Source organism: Canis aureus, chromosome 16, assembly GCF_053574225.1.
Source record: "Canis aureus isolate CA01 chromosome 16, VMU_Caureus_v.1.0, whole genome shotgun sequence".
In the NCBI taxonomy this organism is placed as follows: Eukaryota; Metazoa; Chordata; class Mammalia; order Carnivora; family Canidae; genus Canis; species Canis aureus.
Window position 1 is genome coordinate 4,450,325 of NC_135626.1, and position 8,756 is coordinate 4,459,080.

The window sequence follows — 8,756 nt, forward strand, 5'->3', positions numbered from 1 at the left end:
GTCAAAAAGTAGCTAGAGAAGGAGCAGCTGGAAGGTGGTGAGCCAGAGAAGAGATGTGAGGTGAAGGCCTGACAAACGGGACCGATGAGCCTACGTGGAGGCCATCCATGTGTCACTGCAGAGGAGAGGTGGGACAGGGGACAGAAGGCCAAGAGCTGAAGGCTGAGTGTGCGTGGGTGAGGAGGCCAGCAAGGACGGGGCTACAGGCTGGCTTTTTATTATTTAAGATTTTATTTATTGATTGATGAAAGACAGAGAGAGACAGAGACATTGACAGAGGGAGAAGCAGGCTCCCTGCAGGGAGCCCGATGCAGGACTCAAGCCCAAGACCCTGGGGATCATGACCTGAGCAGAAAGCAGATGCTCAACCCCTGAGCCACCCAGGTGTCCCCATGCTGGTCTTTTAAAAGCTTGGCAGGAAATGGGAACAGAGATAGAAGTTGGTGTCTAGCAGGAGGCTTAAGGTCAGGGAGGGTTTTTATTTCAAAACGGGACACTTGAGGCCCTGCTGCTGATTCAGAAGTTCAAGTCCCAGGAGCTGGTGGGTTGCTGGAGGCAAGGAGGTCCCTCAGAGGACGCTGCCGAGTGAACAGGCGGAGGTCTGGGCCCAGGGGTGGGGTGGGGCTTCTGCCCTGAGACAGGGACAGAAGTGATGAGCGGGGAGGGTCAGCCCAGGGAGGGCGGTGGGGGGGAGAGGCAGCGTGGCAGGAGATGGGGCGATGTCAGCCGGGCGGGGGGCTCTTCCAGGGTAGGCTGAGGGATCCAGTGGTGCCGAGGTGGAGGGGAAGAAGCTCGGGATTCAGACTGACCCAGGTTTGCATCCCGGCCCCAGCACTCGCCAGCTGTGTGACCCTGCAGTCCCCCCACGTGGCCGTGCCCTCCCGGCCGGAGACCCGGATAGCAGCAGTCCCTGCCCCGCGGGAACACATGCACGAAAGGCATTCGGCAGGGACCGCGGCAGAGGACCGCGATCAATGTTAGTGAAGAAGAATAATAAATAATGAGGAGCTATCGAGGGGTTTTGAAGCCGGGAAGTGACAGGGTCAAATCTGTATTTTAGAAAGACCCCGCTGGAGGAGGAGGTAGCCTTGGGGAGAAACTAAGAGGTCGTGCACTTCTGGAGGTATTTCTCTGAAGTCTGTGGGAAGTTTGTAGTGTCAGGTTAAAGATTTTATTGGTTCCATGTTTGGTTTTTGATTCGCCTGCTTCCCCGGGTCCTCTGGCGTCCGATGCCGGGCTTACTGGCAGGCTCGTCACCAGCCCGGTGAATTGGATCGATCTGTGCCTTCAAGATGTATTTCGGAAGTGAAATAAACTAAAGGAGAAAGTAAATATGGAAAAATAAATAAATAACGTGGAGGGAGGATGTGAGGGCAGACCTGGGCCTGGGACTGGCAGGAGAACCGCTAGTCGGTGGTGGCCCGTGGCCCCGTGAGGAGGATGCAGGGGGTAAGGGGTGATGCCCAGCCGGGAGGGGCCGGGGGTGAGTCCCCGTGCAATCCGGTCTGTTCCTCAGGGAGGACCAGCAGCAGGCTTTCAGACACGGCTCAGCCCTTCTCTCACATCCCCTGCAGCCCGAGCAGAAAAAGCCTCCATCCGGGAAGAGCACCGACAGGTCTTCTAGGAGACTCCTGGAGCCCCTGGTGAGCCTGATGGTTTAGGACTGGGTACGATGGAAGAGTAGCAGTGATAATAATATTAACAATACTTAAGAGTGAGCTCTTAGTCCTAATGGGTATGCACAGCCCTCTGATGAGACAGACACTGTAATCAACCCCACTATGCAGAGGAGAAGACTGAGGCTCAGAGCATGCTGCTTGCCCAAGGCCTCAGCTTGGATGGGAGCCCCTCAAAGGGACACCCCATTCTTACCTACCCTGTTTCTCAGACCCTGGCCTGTGTGAAGCCCTAGGCAGTACTTCCTCCAGGAAGCCCCAGGGAGACTAAGATCCTTGGCCTCTAACTCAGGCATAAGGTAGAAAGAAAGCCCAAGGGAGCAGTGGCCTCCTCTTCCAGTTCTCTACTAACCTGCTGTGTGACCTCGGCCAAGTGGCTTCCCCCTTTGTACCATGGCTGCCTCCTCCTCAGTCAAGTGTGGTTCGGTGTCTAATCCCTGGGGCTGCTTTGTGGATTCCACTGGCCCCTGCCTACCGGGTCTAGCACGTAGTAGGCACTCCACAGAGGCCTGAGCCCTCTACCAGGGCTTCCCTGTCAGGGCCGATTATCTCCATGGAATCCACGCTGTGAAAATAAACATGAACTCAAGTGGCCCCAGTCTCCGTGGCAGCCAAGGGGAAGCTAGGTCCCCAGCCTGTGTCTGTTCTGGGCAAGAACAAAAGTTTCCCTGTGAAGTTGCCCCCACCCCCGCTTCCCTCTGGAGCCAGCTGGGATGGGGGGTGGTGGTAAAGGAGGTGGGCCAGGCCTGCAGCCCAGTGAGCCCAGCTGCCTGTCAAACCCCAGCCGCCCTCCCATCCAACCCCATCCCCACACTACCCAGGGCTGAGGCAGGTGAAGAGCCTCCAAACTCAGGAGCCCCAGGGCAGAAAGCTGGGTCTGGCAGTAGGACTTAAAGGAGAGAAGCTTCCCCTGGATGGGCCCTGGGGACAGAGTGTACAGGGACTTGAATCTAGGCAGGTGAATGGGAAAGCTTAGGTCTTTCTTCCAGAGCTCCACGCCATTCACTCACCAGACACCCTTCACCCCCAGCCTCCCTGCTCAGAGCTTCTCAGACTATGGGTTTTAGGAACTGGCAACAAGGGGCACCTGGGTGGCTCAGTGATTGAGCATCTACCTTGGGGCATGATCCCAGGGTCCTGGGATCGAGTCCTGCATTGGACTCCCTGCATGGAGCCTGCTTCTCCCTCTCCCTGTGTCTCTCATGAACAAATAAATAAAATCTTTAAAAAGAAAGAAACAAACAAACAAACTGGTGGGAAATGGTTGGTCCTGAAAGACGCAGCAGAACCAGCATAAAACTCTGTGTCAGAGAGAAATGGCACCAATTCTGCCTCCATCATAACTTGCCGTTAGGTGCAGGTTAGGTGCTCTCTGAACCTCCAGCTCTGCATCTGTGTCACAGAGTGGACCACCTGACTGGGGCTAAGGGGTCACCACATCCAAGTTCAGCAGCCATTTGTGCCCAATGAGGACCAGGCAGCATCCTGGGGTGGATGCAAGGGACACCCATGGCAGGTTCAAACATGTGACAACCTGAGGGAACAAGGGAGTCGGGCAACAGGAGCATGAGGTCAGAGAGGAGCAGTGACACCTGCGGGCCCCTGAGAGAGAAAAGGAGCCAGAGCCAGACTCAGCCCGGAGTTTGAGGAGCAGAGGTGGGCGTAGTCAGGATGTGGCTGCTCTGGACGGCAGCGTGGCAGTCCACGAGTGTGAACACAGCTCTCCTGCCAATGTGCAATGTGACTGCTCCCTAAGGAGGCTGGGGGCTGTGTGGAAGAAAGCCCCTCTTGACTAAACCCTAGCCTTTCCTGTGCCCAAGCAGCCCTAACTAAGCAAAAGCCAGAGGAGTGACCTCTCCTTCCCCTCCAGGGTCATCAGAGAGGGCTCAGGGAAACCCCAAGGAGAGTGGACAGTGGGCCATGGTAGAGTCCTGACATGGCCAGGGGTTACAGTAGTTTGTTCAACAGGACAGAGGCATAGGTGAGGGATGATAGAGGCGTTGTCAAATGATGACTGGGACTTATGTGAATTACAGCTCAATTACAGTTTTAAAAACTTAATTTGTGGAGCAGCCCGGGTGGCTCAGCGGTTTAGCGCCACCTTCAGCCCAGGGCATGATCCTGGAGACCCTGGATCGAGTCCCATGTCGGGCTCCCTGCATGGAGCCTGCTTCTCCCTCTGCCTGTGTCTCTGCCTCTCTCTCTCTCTCTGTGTCTCTCATGAATAAATAAAATCTTTTTTAAAAATTTAATTTGTGATTGTTCATTGCTACTTTGTAGAAATACAATTGATTTTTGACCTTAGCTTATATCTTGAAATCTTACTAAACTCACTTACTAGTTTTAGCAGCTTTTTTGTAAATTACCTTGGATTTTCTGCATAGATGATCATATCATTTGCAAACAAATGCAATCCTAGTTTTTCCTTTTGAAATAAAATGACAGCCAGGACTTAACCTGTGGGTACATGTTACACATCCCTTGGGTCTCCCTGAAATACCTACAAAAATGGGGTTCTGCAAGGTGCTAGGTCTCCTGAGTGAACAGGCTGGTGCTCAGAACTAGCAAGATCCAGCTTATTGTCATCACAGGCTGATTAATTCAGTTATGGAGATCACAGTCCCTTTCCTACAGGAGGATCACGATAATTCATGATCTGTAATCTATCTGCTGCAGAGCAGTATTTGGAGCCCACAGAACTGCACTCCCTATTGTCTGGAACAGGCATTTAAATGTTTGATCCTGGGGGCACCTGGATGGCTCAGATGGTTGGGTGTCTGCGTTTGGTCAGGTCATGGTCTCCAGGTCTTGGGACGAGCCCCACATTGGGCTCCCTGCTCGGTGGGGAGCCTGCTTCTCCCTCTCCCTCTGCCTTCCATCCTACTTGTGCTCTCTCTGTCTCTCTCCAGTGAATAAATAAAATCTTTTAAAAAATGTTTGATATTGTATTGCTATGGACTGAATGTGCCCTCCCTCAATATTCATATGCTGAAGGTTAATCCCCAATGTGATGATATTTGAAGATGGGGCTTATTGAAGGTGATCAGGCCATGAGGTGGAGCCCATGTATAGATTAGTGTCCTTTTAAAAGAGACCCTAGAGAGTTTCCTACTCCTTCTACCTTTGGAGGATAAGGGGTTTATGAATCAGGAAGCATGTCCTCACCAGACACCAAATCTGCTGGTGCCTTGATCTTGGACTTTTCCGCCTCCACAACTGTGGGAAATAAATTTCTATTGTTTATAAGTCACTCGGTCTCTGATACGCTGTTTTGGCAGCCTAAAATTACTAAATGAGACATGTATTTTATTCAAAACAAGCATTTCAATAAAACTTACAAATGTAGTTTTTTCAATCTGTAAAAGTGACTTTGCAATCTTAGTCTTAGAAACTGATCATTAGAGGTACACCTGGGTGGCTCAGTGGTTGAGCATCTGCCATTGGCTCAGGGCGTGATCCCGGAGTCCTGGGATCGAGTCCCACACCAGGCTCCCCGTAGACAGCCTGCTTCTCCTTCTGCCTGTGTCTCTGCCTCTTTTTGTGTCTCTCATGAAAAAATAAATAAAATCTTTTTTAAAAAAATAAAAGAAACTGATCATTAGAAAATTACAAAATGCACAAAGGTACAGACCAATTGATGGACAAATAATGGAGAATGCCTTCACAGCACCATTTATTCAAAAATAACTCAGGGATAATCTGAGTACTCAGCAAAACCGTGAAATGCCATGCAGCCACCACGAATGACAGCATTGTGCAGAGATATCTTCATGATGTGTTTGATTTGTATCTGAGTGAAATAAGGTATGATACAGTATTAGAGGAGAATCTCATTGTGGATTTTATAAATACATACACATAGGAAAATTTTCTGGAAGAAAATGTCAAAATATTTACTTGATTATCCCTAAGGGGTGAAATAAAGAATAGTGTGCACGTTTCCCTCTTGATTTTCCTTTTTGTTTTATCTGCATTTTCTTGCAACTATATAAACAACTACCATTTATTTAGCACGTACTTGGTGCCAAGCACTGTATAAAGGGCTTTCTATACATTTCCTCATCTAATCCTCATAACAACTCTGGGACACAGATACAGTAGCTTTGTAGGCAGGATTCTGTCCTTTGAAAGGGACAAAATACCCAACTCAAGCTGATTTAAGCAAAGAGTATTGATTACCTTGACATGACTAGCATCATGAAGGGCCCAAAAGTTGTCCAGCACAACTGGTTTCTCTTGGCTCTACTCTTCTGGAGCACATCCTCATGAAGATGCAAAAAGGCTTTGCAGCAGGGACCAGTCCACCCTCACAACCACAGGGCTATGGAAATGAGGCGGTTCGCACAGCCTGAGGGCAAGCCATTGGCTGGGCTTGGGTCCCATAACCACCTACCAACCAGTTGCTGGCCAGGTGATGGGTGCACTGATTGACTTAAACCCAGGTCAGGTGCCCCAACAAGCAGAGCCTGGGAGTAAAATCGTGATCCAGCATCGGAGAGAATTGGTACCCTAAAGCAAAAGCAGAGAAATGGATACTGGCTAGGGGTAGACAAAACAATCATCTGCGCAATTATCTCCAACTTGCTGATGAGGAAGCTGGAGTTCAGAGATGGGAAATAGTCTGTTCAGAGTCATCTAGATAGTAAGGGTGGAGGGGGAGTTGGAACGCTCATTGTCTCACTTGAGAGACCATAAACTTATTTATTACATGTTATTGCTTTGACGATGGCTTTATACATTATTTTTATTAATTCAGAAACAAAATGAAATCATTAGCCCCCATCAGTGGTTTCAGGCTACCTGGCTGTGTAAGGTGCAGATGGGGTCAGAGCACACCTGAAATGCTGGTGCTAATGCTTCCTTCCAAGATGTGACCATCCAGATGCTTCCTATCTTTCCATCAAGAAAAGTTGCCCAGAGTAGCCCTGACACTCACAAATGGCAAGTGCAATTCAGAAAAAAAAGAGAAGATGCTCCAAACATATAAGTTATAATAACACTATCTGATATTTATTAGCGGCTTATCATATGACAGGCATTTTGCCTTTGATTCCTCATGACCACCTGTGGAGGTGGGAACAGTTGCTATCTTGTGTTAAGAATGAGGGAACTGGGGATCCCTGGGTGGCTCAGTGGTTTAGCGCCTGCCTTCGGCCCAGAACATGGTCCTGGAGTCCCAAGATCGAGTCCCGCATCAGGCTCCCCGGGGCGGGGGGGCCTGCTTCTCCTTCTGCCTATGTCTCTGCCTCTCTCTCTGTGTGTGTCTTTCATGAATAAATAAATAAAATCTTAAAAAAAAAAAAGAGTGAGGGAACTGAGGGATGCCTAGGTGGCTCAGTCATTAAGCCTCCCACTCTTGGTTTCGTCAGTTCAGATGGTGATCAGGTCCAGATTGAGCCTGGCATTGAGCTCCACGCTCAGTACAAGTCTGCTTGAGATTCTCTCTCCCTCTCCCTCTGCCTGCCACCTCACCCCATCATTAAATAAATAAATCTTTCTTTTAAAAAGAGGGAACAGAAGCATAGAGAAAGGAAGTTCCTTCCCAAGGTCACACAGCCATCTCGGGTGCAGCCAGGCTTAGATTGAGTCTGACTCCAGAGCCAGCCTTTAATCACCTGTTCTGATGCCTATCATAGTTCCTCTGCAGCCAGGAGAGAATTTTAGTGATACCTACAAAGATTGGAACTGTAAAACACAAATGATAATTTAACTCCAAGTGTTAAAGGAGCCAGATAAGGCAGATGCCTCATCAGCAGCTAACATCCTCATGGCATTTCCCTGGGCATCTGCCAGGGAAAGATTGTGCAGCTGAGGCTGAGCCTAGTGCACAGTGCACAGCCTAGAAACCTGCTAAATATTCTTGTTGTGAATTCAGCCTTAATCTTGAATTTATAATTATTGTGTAGAGTAAAGAAAATCATCACTGGTAAAAATAAATCCAACCTCTAAGTAGACACTTAGGTTTAAAAGGATGTTCAATTAAGAGAATGTTCATGATACATCGTTAGTGATTTACTTAAATGCAAACTTTTTTGCATTTTAAATGCAAATTATATATATATATATATATATATCAGGATCTAAATGTTGTTTCTTTTTTTTTTAATGTTGTTTCTTTAAAAAAGATATCCATACATTAAAAAAGACCAAAGTATTAAACAAAAAGGCTAACTCTGGGCACTAGTACTATGGATTATTTTTATTTTCTCATTTGAGCTTTTCTATATGTTCCAAATTTTCCAAAATGAAGTAGATTATATCCGTAATTTAGAAATTATTTTTTTCCAAAGGTTTCTGAGTATAAGAGGCATTAGATTTCCATAACAACCTCAAGTTTTGTTTTTAACTTTCTTTCTTCATTTATTTATTCATTCAACAAACACCCACTGGTTTTACTGAACTGGGCTCATGCTCAGAGTGGACCAGATGCAGATTCCCTTAAGGAGCTCCCAGGGCAGCAGGTGGACCAACAACTGGACAGACAGACAGTCCTATACCATAATTGTGGTTCATCTCTGTTTCCCAGTTCCTGGGATGGGGTCCAAAATAGTTAGGGGCTCCAGAAATACTTGTGAACCAATAGAATCAGGGAGACCCGAGTTCAAATCCCAGCTCACTGAATTCCTGTTTTGGCTTCTGCAAAATGGGGGGGATAATTCCTACCTCATAGGGCTGTCTGAAGGCTCAGTTAGCAATGTGAAAAGTCTTCTATACAATGGCTGAGAAGTAGTACTAGGCCCTCAACAAAGAAAAGAAATACTTTATTTCAAATCTGGTAGATTATGATGGTGTACCAAGTCTGGAGTCAGGCCTTCCTCTGCAACTATCTGGAGCTTGACTAGAAAGAAATTTGGTCTAAAATTTGGAGAAAAGTGTGCAGACTAGACTTCTACTTATCTAAGAAGGGGCATTATATTTTAAAATGAAAGGAAAAACCAAAAAGTTGAAGCAGCAAAAGTTACTGAAAGGTAGAGGAAGGAAACAGGGTTGATGGGCAGAAACAGAAGTCAGGTTGTTTCTAATAGCCCATGTTTTGTAGACCTGATTTGGAAACCAGGCAAATATTTCACACAATCATAA